General features: G+C 42.8%; 1 protein-coding gene across 2 annotated transcripts in view; it reads right to left on the bottom strand.

Annotated features, from left to right (window-relative positions):
- Window positions 1-10,052, bottom strand: part of THSD1 (thrombospondin type 1 domain containing 1) — a 28,859-nt gene extending 18,807 nt beyond the window's left edge. Inside the window, exons 1-3 of one of the 2 annotated variants that reach the window (XM_089680342.1) lie at window positions 9,771-10,052; window positions 6,960-7,151; window positions 1,327-1,376 (exon numbers count right to left, since the gene is read on the bottom strand). The gene's annotated coding sequence lies outside the window, so the exon portion shown is untranslated. The remainder of the gene's footprint in view (window positions 1-1,326; window positions 1,377-6,959; window positions 7,152-9,770) is intronic. The other variant, XM_089680341.1, reaches the window with a different exon arrangement.
- Between the last annotated feature and the right edge of the window lie 2,692 nt (window positions 10,053-12,744).

Below are 12,744 nucleotides of genomic sequence, written 5' to 3'. Positions count from 1 at the left end.
CCCCCGAGAGGCAGTCGGATATTCCTTGGATCAACTTTACCCCTAAATGTTAGTATCCAGTTATATTCTGTGTATCCAAGAAATAATCCAGGCCTTTTTTAAAGTAATCCACGGAGCTGGCCAGAACAGCTCTCACTGTGAAGAAGCCTTTCCGTGTTTGGAGATTACATTTCTTTTCCTCCAGACGTAAAGAGTGCCCCCTTGTCCTCTGTGATGACCTCAGGGTGAATAGCTCTACACCGAGTTCACTATATGAACCACTGATGTATTTATACAAGTTGATCGTATCCCCCCTTAATCTCCTCTTCTCAAGAGAGAATACATTCAGTTCCTCTAATCTTTCCTCATAGCTAAGCTCCTCTATGCCTCTTATCAGTTTGGTTGCCCTTCTCTGTACTTTCTCCAGTTCCCCAATGTTCTTCTTGTGAATTGGTGCCCAAAACTGAACTGCATATTCCAGATGAGGTCTTACTAATGATTTGTACCGGGGTAATATGATATCTCTCTCTCTGGAGTCTATACCTCTTTTAATACAAGAGAGGATTTTGCTTGCTTTAGAAACCGCAGCTTGGCATTGCATCCCGTTATTAAGCTTGTGATCTACCAGAACTCCCAGATCCTTCTCCACCATTGATCCCCCCCAGTTGTACCCCCCCCTAGTATGTATGATGCATGCATATTCTTAGCCCCCAAGTGCATAACCTTACATTTATCAACATTAAACCTCATTTGCCACATAGTTGCCCAATTAAACAGTGCATTGAGGTCGGCTTGTAAATTGGAGACATTCTGTAAGGACGTTATTCCACTGCACAGCTTGGTGTCATCTGCAAAGACTGAAATGGGATTTTTAATCCCAGACTCATTTTTAAGTATACTGGCCATTTAATAATTTAATATTGCAAGGTTCCATTTTGTACCTCAAACAAAATCCAAAAAATTAAGATACATAATTATACTGAAGTTACAGTAATAATGTTCTATCGATCAGTTATTTTCCCAACAGTGCAACCAAAGACAAAATGCAAACACACATACAGAGCTATGTTTATTGATTCTCATTGCTAAATAATTAATTTTGCCTGTAATTCTTGTGTAGTTAAATCAATATGAAAAATGCATAACAAATGTTACAGGTGGATTTATTAAATAGCTAAACTTGAGCTTGTACAAATTCTGCACATAACTAAAAACCACATAGAGAAGCACACGTTTTCATGGAATTAAAGCATGAATAGAGGCACACCTTTTATTCAGACCAGAAACTTGACAATGAAATGCCTGTAGCACAGTGTCTGCAGACATTTTAATTATAGAGTGGCTCACCTGTACATCTTGTCACACTACGTCTGCCATCAGTGAATCCACGATGTGATCTGTAGGCACCATGAGAACAGTTGTATAAACATAAGAACTACATATTTACCAAAAGTACAATAGTAACAATGTGACAGAAATGTATCTAGGTTGAATGTATAATTTGACTTAGCAGTCTTGGATTACATTAAACTTCACAAAGATAAATTCCGATTGGTGATGTGCTACAGTTCTTCATATCTCGTTACTAAGGCTTCATTCACGCTGGCAGTAATGCTTATCTCCCTCTGTAAAGTGATCCAAGGTGGATCACTTTTCAGAAGGTGGTATAGCCGTAGTTGGCAGGTGTGCAGGAGGCGATACTGAACGTCTGCTTTTTTTTTTTTTTCAAATTCAAGGATTTTGTAGTAAACACTGCACAAGCGCTACAATTGAACTGAATAGGTAAGTTTAACAGGCGGCACCACCTGCTAAATTCTGCATCCCAAGTTAACCACTTCAATACCGGACACTTTTACCCCTTTCCTGCCCAGGCCAATTTTAAGGTTTCAGCGCTCTCACACTTTGAATGACAATTGTGCGGTCATGCAAAGCTGTACCCATATGAAATTTTTATTTTACATTTTTATCATTTTGTTCACACAACTAGCACTTTCTTTTGGTGGTATTTAATCACCACTGGGGGTTTTATCCCGTGCTAAATTAACAAAAAAAGGCTGAAAGGTTTGAAAAAAAAAAACAATATCTTTCTTTTTTCTGTTAAAGCAGAGTTCCACTCACCTGTCAAAAATAAATGTCAGCAGCTACAAAAACTGTAGCTTCTGACTTTTAAAAAACAGCCACTTACCTGTCCCTCAGTCCCGTGGTGTGTCCCCCGCAACCCGTTTCACTGGCCATCCTTTATTTTTCAGGAGGCCGGAATCTTCAGCATGGGCACCCGGCTGTGAGAGCTTGCGGCTTCACAGCCGGGTACCCACTGTGCATGCGAGAGTAGCTCTGTGCTTCATGAATGGTCCTGTAGTCTTCTGGGACCTGTCACGTGTTCCAAAAAACTACAGGAAGGGAAGGAGGGAGGACACCTTCCTTTTCCGATCACCTAGGCGATTGGACCGGAAGTGTGAGTGGGTACCTGTCAAATTTGGGTACCCACTCCCCCCGACCCCCCCAAAGGTGCCAATCCTTAATGGGGAGCGGGGGAGCAGTCCTTAAAGCGGAACTTCCCCTTTTGTGTGGAGCTCCGCTTTAAGTTTGCAAATAAATAATTGTTCTTCATAATTTTAGGCCAAGATGTATTCTGCTACATTTCATTGGTGAAAATAACCCAAATCCGTATTTATTATTTAGTCTGTAGTTATAGAGTTCACACACTATGGTATATATATGAATATTGATCAATCCTGAAGTACTGATGGACAATCTAATTTCTTGAGGCCCAAAAATGTCAGGACAACACAGGTATCCTTCAAATTACCCCTTTTTGCAAAGTAGACAGTCCGGGGTATTTAATAAGAGGCATGGTGAGTTTTTGAAGTTGTAATAATTTTGTCATAATTTTTTGGAAATTATTTTTTAACATACTGTCCCCATTGCAGTACAGTGTCATCATATAACTGGTGTGGCGGTGATCAGGGACACTGACTGGTGTCAGTACAAAAAAAAATGTATAATTTTTTTTTATTTTTGTATTTTTTTAAATTTTCTTATTACTTTTTTTTTCTTTTTTCTTCAAAAATTTTTTTTTTCATATTACAGTATGACCAAAGTAATATATTGTTACTGTAGTAACATTGTACTACTTTGGGGAAGTGATCAGTATTTTTTTTTATACAATATTATTGCTTATGGGGTGGTGTATCCCATTGTTCTATTGTGTGTCTTGGTTTGGTGGGGGCTGTTTCTGGCAGCCCTTCCCCCTGATGGGACGGCCTGCTGATGTGTTTCTTGTTACTGGTTGTATATCCCCGCCCTGGTATATATCTTGTGTTTGTGTTAAAAATAAAGCAGTCTACGTCCTGTCTTAAGAAGCCTGGTGCTGTTTCGTCCTGTATGGTCAGCGGTGGTGTCCGTGGATAATGTTCGGACAGGGAAGCGGGAGTCTAACAAAAATACCCTAGCGCAGTCGGGGACCGGTTCCGTTACATTGGTGGCAGCGGTGGGATTGTGCTTCCAAGCTGTGAACACGTCCAAACCACCACCAGTATTCAAGATCAGGAAAGGAGACGTCGGTCACCCCAGTGGAGATATGGACCTGGCATCAGAGTTCCCAGGGCTGCTGCAGACTGTTCTTGCAACATACCCCAGGACTGTGTCTACGGATCAGTACCTGGAGCTCAGGCAGCGGATTTGGGAGCTGCTTTGGAGAGGAGCCCTCCGGGTCGCTGGTATGGACAAAGGCAAGTGCTATCCAACCCCAGGGGAAAGGGCCAGGGACCATCGGAAGTTACGGATGCCATTCTTGGGAGAGCGACCCCAGGAGTAATGGGTGACTGAGTTGGACAGGCTGGTCCAGCAGGAGATAGAGTTGGACAACAGATATCGGGCACTGCAATGGTACACAGAGCAGGAATATTTAGGGGTGACAACAGAATGCTCTCCTGAGGTACATGACTTTGGTGGCCCTGGATTGCTGTGGGAGAGCCTTACAGATCATTTTGTGTTTGGCGGTGAAGGAGAACCTACCCTGGAGGAGTTGCGAGAAGGCAGAGAGGCTATGTTTGGTCTCACAGGGGTCTGAGAGCTTGAACCAGAATACCTGCTGAAGAAAGAACTGCATCTGGAAAGGGCATACAGGCAACTGCTAAACCATGTTTGGCAGCATGCCCAAGAATCGGCAGTGGAAATTCCAGAGACTGGGGATTTGATAGACTTCTCTGCTGAGGAAAAACAACCTGGTAAGCCTCAAGCAGAAGACCTAGCAACAGGGCCAAACATTAGTGAACTCTGCCCAGCACTGGTAACATCTTCTGAGTTCCACGGACAGGAGATGGTGAACCCCTATCCCCAGACACCAGTTCCAGAGACTGGGGATTTGATTGACTTTTCTGCTGAGGAGGAACCAGCCGGCACGCCTCCCGCAGAAGAGCTGACATCGGGGCATGGCGTGGTTGACCTCTGTCCACAACAATCAGCACCACAGGAGCTACAGGAAGAGGATGCAATCGGCACCTCACAACAGCAGCTTGAGCTGGAGTCCGTGGATGGGACTTCGGTCTCCATTGACACAACCCCAGAAAAGGGTCTCGCATTGGGACAGGAGGATGTCAGCCTTACTTTGCAAACACTGGGGGATGTCCATCAAGTCAAAGTGGATGAGACTACAGTCGCCACCTGGATACCCCAGGGATGCTGGGCAGTTGGCCCAGATCCCTCACCGCATGATGAAGCTGGCCCAGTCACCCTGTCTTCTCTCCAGTGGCTGAGAGGACTTCAGGGAGAAGGACCAGTCCGTACTTCTCCCCAGTGGCGGGTATGTTCTACGAGAGAGGCAGAGGTTGGCTGGGTGAGTAATGCTCTGTGTGGGACAATTTGTTTGAGGTACTGTGTGGGTGCTGGTATTGGGGAACTGGAAGTACAGACTAACTTCGGAGTCCATCCGTCTGGGATTTACTCCTGTGTTAGTCTCCTGCCGAAAGGGGAGATATATGACGGGAGTGAATTTTGGGGGTGGGGGGACCCCTGTATCATCTCCCCATGTTCCCATTATGTGTGAGTCACCCTGTGCCTGTTAGGGGTACAGGGTGATCTGTCCTAGTATTGTGTGGACATGTATAGGTGGGGTGTGGGGGTTGTTCATTGTTCACTGCCACATGCTGCATCCCATTGTTCTATTGTGTCTTGCTTGCCAGCAAACTATTATGGGATGCATGTGTTCCTGTATTGTCTACTGCCAGGTGGTGTATCCCATTGTTCTATTATGTGTCTTGGTTTGGTGGGGGTGTTTCCGGCAGCCCTTCCCCCTGAAGGGACTGCCTGCTGATGTGTTTCCTGTTACTGGTTGTATTTCCCCGCCCTGTGTATATATCTTGTGTTTGTGTTAAAATAAAGCAGTCTTCTTGATGTCTTAAGAAGCCAGGTGCTGTCTTGTCCTGCATGGTCAGCGGTGGGGTCCGTGGATAATGTTCAGACAGGGAAGCGGGAGTCTAACGGAAATACCCTAATGCAGTCGTGGTCCGGTTCCGAATCAGCCCTGAAGCAAAGCATTGCAGCATGTCTACAGTTCTGTCAGGCAGACATTTGCGTTTCTGATTTTCAGAGATTCAGGTGTATATGATTCTCCGAATGTCAATGAATCTGAAATATCAAAATTAACAAAATGCATTTGTTTCATTCTGATGACATCACAAATTGTTATAGTAATTTGGGCACATGGGGGAAATTAATGAAATTTTCAATTTTGTGCGATAATTTATATTCAAGTAAATTTGGTATTTAAATTGAATTTGTAATTTGTCACAGTCAGTTCAGTTCCACAGGCTAACGCAATTCTAGCTTTGAAAAATTTGGAGTCGCCTAATTTTTGCCATATATTTGCAGGTGTGTCCGAAAACATTGAATAGTTTCGATATATGAATAATTAATCCACCTGAAATATCGAAAATGAAAACTAAATATTTAGCAAACTTACAGAAAATATGCAAAATTTTTCAAATCCACCTGGGCCAACGAATATACAAAACGAATGCCGAAGATACACATTCTGAAAACAAATCTGTTTAACATAACCAATATGACAAAATGAAATTCTTCAATGAGTGACTGCATTCAAAACGAAACAAAACTTTCCGGAGAGCACATGTCTACTGTCAAGCTATAGTGTTAGCATTTTGGTGGGGGTGGGGGTAAAACCATGGTTCAGCCTCCTGTTTTCACCACCTCCTGGCTGCCTGTTTAAAAGAGACCTTCATGAGCCCATGTACACTTTGTTTCTACCAATTTGAAAAAAAAGCTGGCCATGCATTAGTAGAATTTTGTTAGAGAATATTTGTTTTAATAACATTATGATTTTTCTAATCAACGTTCTTATTTGACCACTGTGAACATTAGAAGGAACAAGATGTCAAATTTTTCTTGAACAAATGCATTTTTAACAGTGAATGTGTTTTTTGTTTGGGAAAGTGCATATATTTCAAAAATCAAATGTTAAAAGCAAACATTGTCAAGTCATCGAATGTACTGATGAGAATTTTCATATGAATGTTGGTATGAATGTTCGGAAATGACCAGCTTAAGGTACAGATCACTATACTGGTAAAACATGAAAAACCAGCCTTTGTGTGTATTGATAATGGCTTCAACCCAAATCCAAATCTATTCAAAAAATCTTCAGCCATTGTGAAAACATATATTTTTTTGTGTACATTGCTGAGTATGTCCAAACTAGGAATATAAAGTGTGTGGAATAGAATAAGTCAGTGTGGTGCACTAAGGGGGGGTACCAGAAGCAACAACATCATTTTAAGAAGACCAGGTACTGTATTTGCAATTAATAGTTTCCTTTTCGTAAGGAATGTAGAAAACTAAAAATATTGGCTTTACACCTAAAATTGGGTGACCGATTGTCTGATTTTCCACAAAAGTGCATATCATGATGTAGTCTGAATGGTATTGACTTGTGGTCGACAAAGGCAAATGTAGCTACTTACTAGTGTAGTAGAAGAGGAAGTATAGGGTCGTTCTTTGCTCCTGATCATGCGTGTTTTTTTTCTATTCGATTATTTCCATACGATTACTGTACACGGTAAACGAAATTCGGACATTGTGTTCACGTAATCTAATTTTCTAGCTTCCACCCTCGTTTTTCTCATCCAAACAGTCGCAATCAGCTGTCGAAAGCACTATACAAATGTTTAGATAACAGTTCCTTGTACAGAAATTTTTATACGATAATTTTTATATTTCTTATCATGTGTACAGCCTTTAGTTATAATGAGTTTTTGTATTGCCTTGGACTAAAGTGTTCTCATGTGCTGACATGTGATGCTATTCCCATCAATGCGTCCTGATAACACACAGAGGTTGATTTACTAAAACTGGAAAGTGCAAAATCTGGTACAGCTGTGCTTGGTAGCCAATCAATTTCCAACTTGAGGCTACGTTCACACTGATGCGGTGCAGTACATCGCATGTGATTCGCACAGGAACAGCACCGCATTCCAGTGCAAATATCATTGAATTGTGTGCGGTGTGATTTGAGCCATACATTATGTATGGTTCAAATCGCACCGCATCTGCACCAAAAAGGTGCAGTACCCTTTTTTGGGTCCGCACTAGAATTGAATCACATGGGTATTCACACCTATGCAATCTGATTCTGCACATCCCATCACGTTTTGCGTACCGATTTCGGGGTGTTGTTAACTTAAGATAAACATCGGCAGCGGTTTGCATGAATGGGGTGCGATTCTGATGCAGTGTGGAATTCGCACAGAAAATGCTGAGAATACCAGACCATATCAGTGTGAACCCAGGCTCAGCTTGTTCAATTAGACAAAAAACTGGCAGCCAATTGGTTTCTATGCAGAGCTGCACCATATTTTGCACTCTCCAGCTTTAGAAAATCAACCCCACATTGATGAATCCAATGATGGTGGTGAATGTTTTTGGGCAACTGTTGTCAACACAGTACCTAGACATGAGCTAGCACCATTAAACACAATGGCAAACAAGTGCATGTTTTAACTTGTGCTAAAATGCATAGGTGTGAATGGGAACTAAACATACATTTTCAGTTTTAAAGTATATGTAAACTTAGGGTTAAATGAATGAATACGTAAAACCTTGTTTTGACATCTGTGTTCCATTGGAGATTTCTTTTCATCCATTGTCCTAGACAATATAGGAAATGAGATGGAATTTCTCCAAAGCAAAATAAATGGCATCTTTATGCTGTCACCACAGCATGTCTTCTTTAGAAAATTTCCCTTCTATTCTTGTTCTGGAATATTTTTGATTTCACATCACTTTTGGTCCTGGTGATAATGGTTACATACATTCACAGGGCACTTTATTAGGTACACCTTGCTAGTACCGAGTTGGACCCCCTTTTGCCTTCAGAACTGCCCTAATTTTTTGTGGCAAAGATTCAACAAGGTATTGGAAAAATTCCTCAGAGATTTTGGTCCATATTGACATGAGTTACTGCAGCCTCTCCATCGTCTGGAACCAGTCTGCCCATTCTCCTCTGACCTCTGACATCAACAAGGCATTTTCATCCACACAACTGCCACTTGCTGGATATTTTCTTTTTTGGACCATTCTCTGTAAACCCTAGAGATGGTTGTATGTGAAAATCCCAGTAGATCAGCAGTTTTTGAAGTACTCAGACCAGCCCGTCTGTCACCAACAACCATGCCACATTCAAAGTCACTTAAAGCGGAGTTCCAGTCAGTTTTATGTTTATTACAATTCAGCAGCTACAAAAACTGTAGCTGCTGAATTGTAATAAACACACACTCACTTGTTCCAGGGTCCAGCAATGTGCTCACCCGCACTGTACCTTCTCTGCCTCTTCTCTCCCGGACACTGGCATCACAACTGTGGGCACCAGGCTGTGACAGCTTGTGCCTTCACAGCCGGGTGCCCGCTGCACATTCCGATTGGACCGGCAGTCATCTGGGACCTGTGAAAGTTCCCAGGAGACTGCGGGAGGAAGTAGGGGCCGAACGTCCGGCTCACTTCGCCAAGACAAACTAAGCCAGAAGTGGGAGCGGGTACCTGTCAAAACCAGGTATCTGCTCCCTCCAAAAGGTGCCAAATATGGCAGTGGAGGGGGGGGGAGGAAGCAAACAAGTGGAGCTTCTACTTTTGAGTGGAACTCCACTTTAAATCCCCTTTCTTCCCCATTCTGATGCTCGGTTTGAACTCTTCACCACACCTAGATGCCTAAATGCATTGAGTTGCTGCCATGTGATTGACTAATTAGTAATTTGTGTTACCAAGCAATTGAACAGGTGTACCTAATAAAGTGAGTGTAGATGCCAACTGCCATGGACTTGCTAGGATTGTTGACATGTACAGTATGTGATCAATGTCATCAGGGCTGAACGTGATGAGAAATCCAAATTTTCAGTTGTCGCCAGAACAGAAATAAATGTGAAATTGTCCAATGAGGACTTCTGTCTCTTATCTTGGCCTTCTGATGCCATCTCTTGGCCATGTCCTGGGATAAAGACATCAACTATATTTGAGTTATGAGTTACAGCCTATACACATGTATGTGGTCAGCAGGTCAAATGGAAAGTTAGTACTAAAAGTCTGAGTTGGACCCCTCAACACCTTATCCAAAGATTTAAAAAAAAATGCTTTAGATGCACTGTAAATAAGGCTTTGCGATTTGAAAAGTAATTCTCCCTTACAATACTTGAATGCAAAAGTCAGCCAAGGATTTTAATATTATTTGAGGTGATGAATGAGCAAGTCTTCACTTGTTGTTGTACCTGTGGAAAGATTCTTACCTGCACTCTGTACTGCATCAGCCAATGAGGTCTTGCTGCATCCCACGGCCACTGCTGTCAGTTGTGATACTGCGTACTGAATCCTCACTCCTCACAGTCACCCGATGCCATGCCGGTCCTATAGATAACAGAAGGGTACGCATCTCCCTGGCAGTAGTTTGGTTTCAGCTCTGCTAGTGTGAATAGAAAGGTTTAGTTCACCCGTCTCCCCAGACAAGCTGCAGCTAATACAATCTCCTCCCTGAAGGAAGGGTGGAGAGGGAAAAGGATGGACTACTCCCCTCTCTGCCTCTATCACAACTAAAGGCAAAGGGGAACTGAATAGAACATACAGTATATTTTCCCATTGTGTGGTGGGATATTGTCTCATCTATACAGCTCCATCCCACCAGGATGTTAAGTCAGGAAACACATGGAAACAACATAGATTTCTACTGGCTGACTTGCAGCATTTTCTTACAAAAAACACTTTGGCTTCATTATTTAAAACCATTGAAGTGTTGTTGAACGCTCTTTCAAAAAAAAAAAAAAAAAAGAGAATGTCTGTGAAAACGTATTACGTAAACGTACGTATTCATGAAAAATAGTGAATTCTAGGTATGACAATTTTTATACAGTTACATTGGTCCATCTTCGACCATTGTAAGTATGTACTGTATGTGCCTTACTTGGCCAATCCCTGTTGAAGCTGGAAATCACTACTACAGTCATCTCCACTAATTACTGGGTCCTATGCCAAGGCAGCCTATGTTCAGGTCACCTGCTCAGCAGGGGCACCATTCAGAGAAGCCTTTGCATTTTCTCAATGAATAAAAAGTATTCTCTGATTGGACAAGATGGAGAGGAAGGGCAGTTGAAGAAGCTGCAGATTGTGACATCATCACCCTGTCTCTTCACCTTGTCCAATCAGAGAATGAATTATATTCAGTAAAGAAAACGCGAACTGTGCCAATTCAGCAACCATCTGTGTTCAATAAATAGCAACTATTGGGCATGGGACCATGAAGCTAATGGTGTTCTCTGAATGCCGCCTGTGCCAATTCAGCAACCATCTGGGTTCAGTAAATAGCCACTATTGGACATGGGACCCAGAAGCTAATGGTGTTCTCTGAATGCCGCCTGTGCCAATTCAGCAACCATCTGGGTTCAGTAAATAGCAACTATTGGGCATGGGACCCAGAAGGTAATGGTGTTCTCTGAATGCCGCCTGTGCCAATTCAGCAACCATCTGGGTTCAATAAATAGCAACTATTGGGCATGGGACCCAGAAGGTAATGGTGTTCTCTGAATGCCGCCTGTGCCAATTCAACAACCATCTGGGTTCAGTAAATAGCAACTATTGGGCATGGGATCCAGAAGGTAATGGTGTTCTCTGAATGTTGCCTGTGCCAATTCAGCAACCATCTGGGTTCAGTAAATAGCAACTATTGGGCATGGGACCCAGAAGCTAATGGTGTTCTCTGAATGCCGCCTGTGCCAATTCAGCAACCATCTGGGTTCAGTAAATAGCAACTATTGGGCATGGGACCCAGAAGCTAATGTTGTTCTCTGAATGCCGCCTGTGCCAATTCAGCAACCATCTGGGTTCAATAAATAGCAACTATTGGGCATGGGACCCAGAAGCTAATGGTGTTCTCTGAATGCCGCCTGTGCCAATTCAGCAACCATCTGGGTTCAATAAATAGCAACTATTGGGCATGGGACCCAGAAGGTAATGGTGTTCTCTGAATGCCGCCTGTGCCAATTCAACAACCATCTGGGTTCAGTAAATAGCAACTATTGGGCATGGGATCCAGAAGGTAATGGTGTTCTCTGAATGTTGCCTGTGCCAATTCAGCAACCATCTGGGTTCAGTAAATAGCAACTATTGGGCATGGGACCCAGAAGCTAATGGTGTTCTCTGAATGCCGCCTGTGCCAATTCAGCAACCATCTGGGTTCAGTAAATAGCAACTATTGGGCATGGGACCCAGAAGCTAATGTTGTTCTCTGAATGCCGCCTGTGCCAATTCAGCAACCATCTGGGTTCAATAAATAGCAACTATTGGGCATGGGACCCAGAAGCTAATGGTGTTCTCTGAATGCCGCCTGTGCCAATTCAGCAACCATCTGGGTTCAGTAAATAGCAACTATTGGGCATGGGACCCAGAAGGTAATGGTGTTCTCTGAATGCCGCCTGTGCCAATTCAGCAACCATCTGTGTTCAGTAAATAGCAACTATTGGGCATGGGACCCAGAAGGTAATGGTGTTCTCTGAATGTTGCCTGTGCCAAGTCAGCAACCATCGGTGTTCAGTAAATAGCAATTATTTTGACATGGGACCCAGAAGCTAGTGGCGATAATGGTAGTAGCGGTGCCCACTACTGTGATTAGTAGGCACCGCTACTACTACTACTACAGAGATCCCACAGATATGGTATGTAGCACAAGCTTGACCAAAGCAACCACTGTATGAAAATATCATACCATACCTGAACTTCAGTTTTAAATGCATGTTTAAATGCAGGTAGTGTAGGTACTGCAATCTGATTTGGTATCACCTATTTTTAATCCTTTGGAGAGTAGAATTCAGACTAGGAAAGGGAGGGTCAGCACTAAAAGGCCAATCAGGTGTGCTGGTAGTCCTTTACTGTTGCAAACTGGGGGCAGGTAAGTGACAGAGACATTCTTGTATTACTCATCTGCAGTAGAAAGAAGTCGGGTCACCATCTGGTTTGATATCTTTGAATCATTTAAATGGGAAGCCACACTCTTTTTCAAGATACATTCTAGGGCCTTGTACACACGGGTGTACTTAAGCGTACTCCAGAGTTGCCAACCTTCTGAAGCGAAATTTACTGACACAGCACCAAAAATTTATTGACAGGGACACATTTTTACTGACAGCTCAAAAATTTACCCACAAAGGACAGTTTTCATTGCAAATATCAATATTTAAGCTATGAGCCTGTAGTTAGTGCAGTTAGAAATGCGCC

The sequence above is a fragment of the Staurois parvus genome, unplaced genomic scaffold (genome assembly GCF_062004578.1).
Source record: "Staurois parvus isolate SC_StPar_1 unplaced genomic scaffold, SC_StPar_1.0 ptg000242l, whole genome shotgun sequence".
Lineage (NCBI taxonomy): Eukaryota > Metazoa > Chordata > Amphibia > Anura > Ranidae > Staurois > Staurois parvus.
Note: the sequence above shows the minus strand (reverse complement) of the source record. Positions and strands in the feature narration are given on the sequence as shown.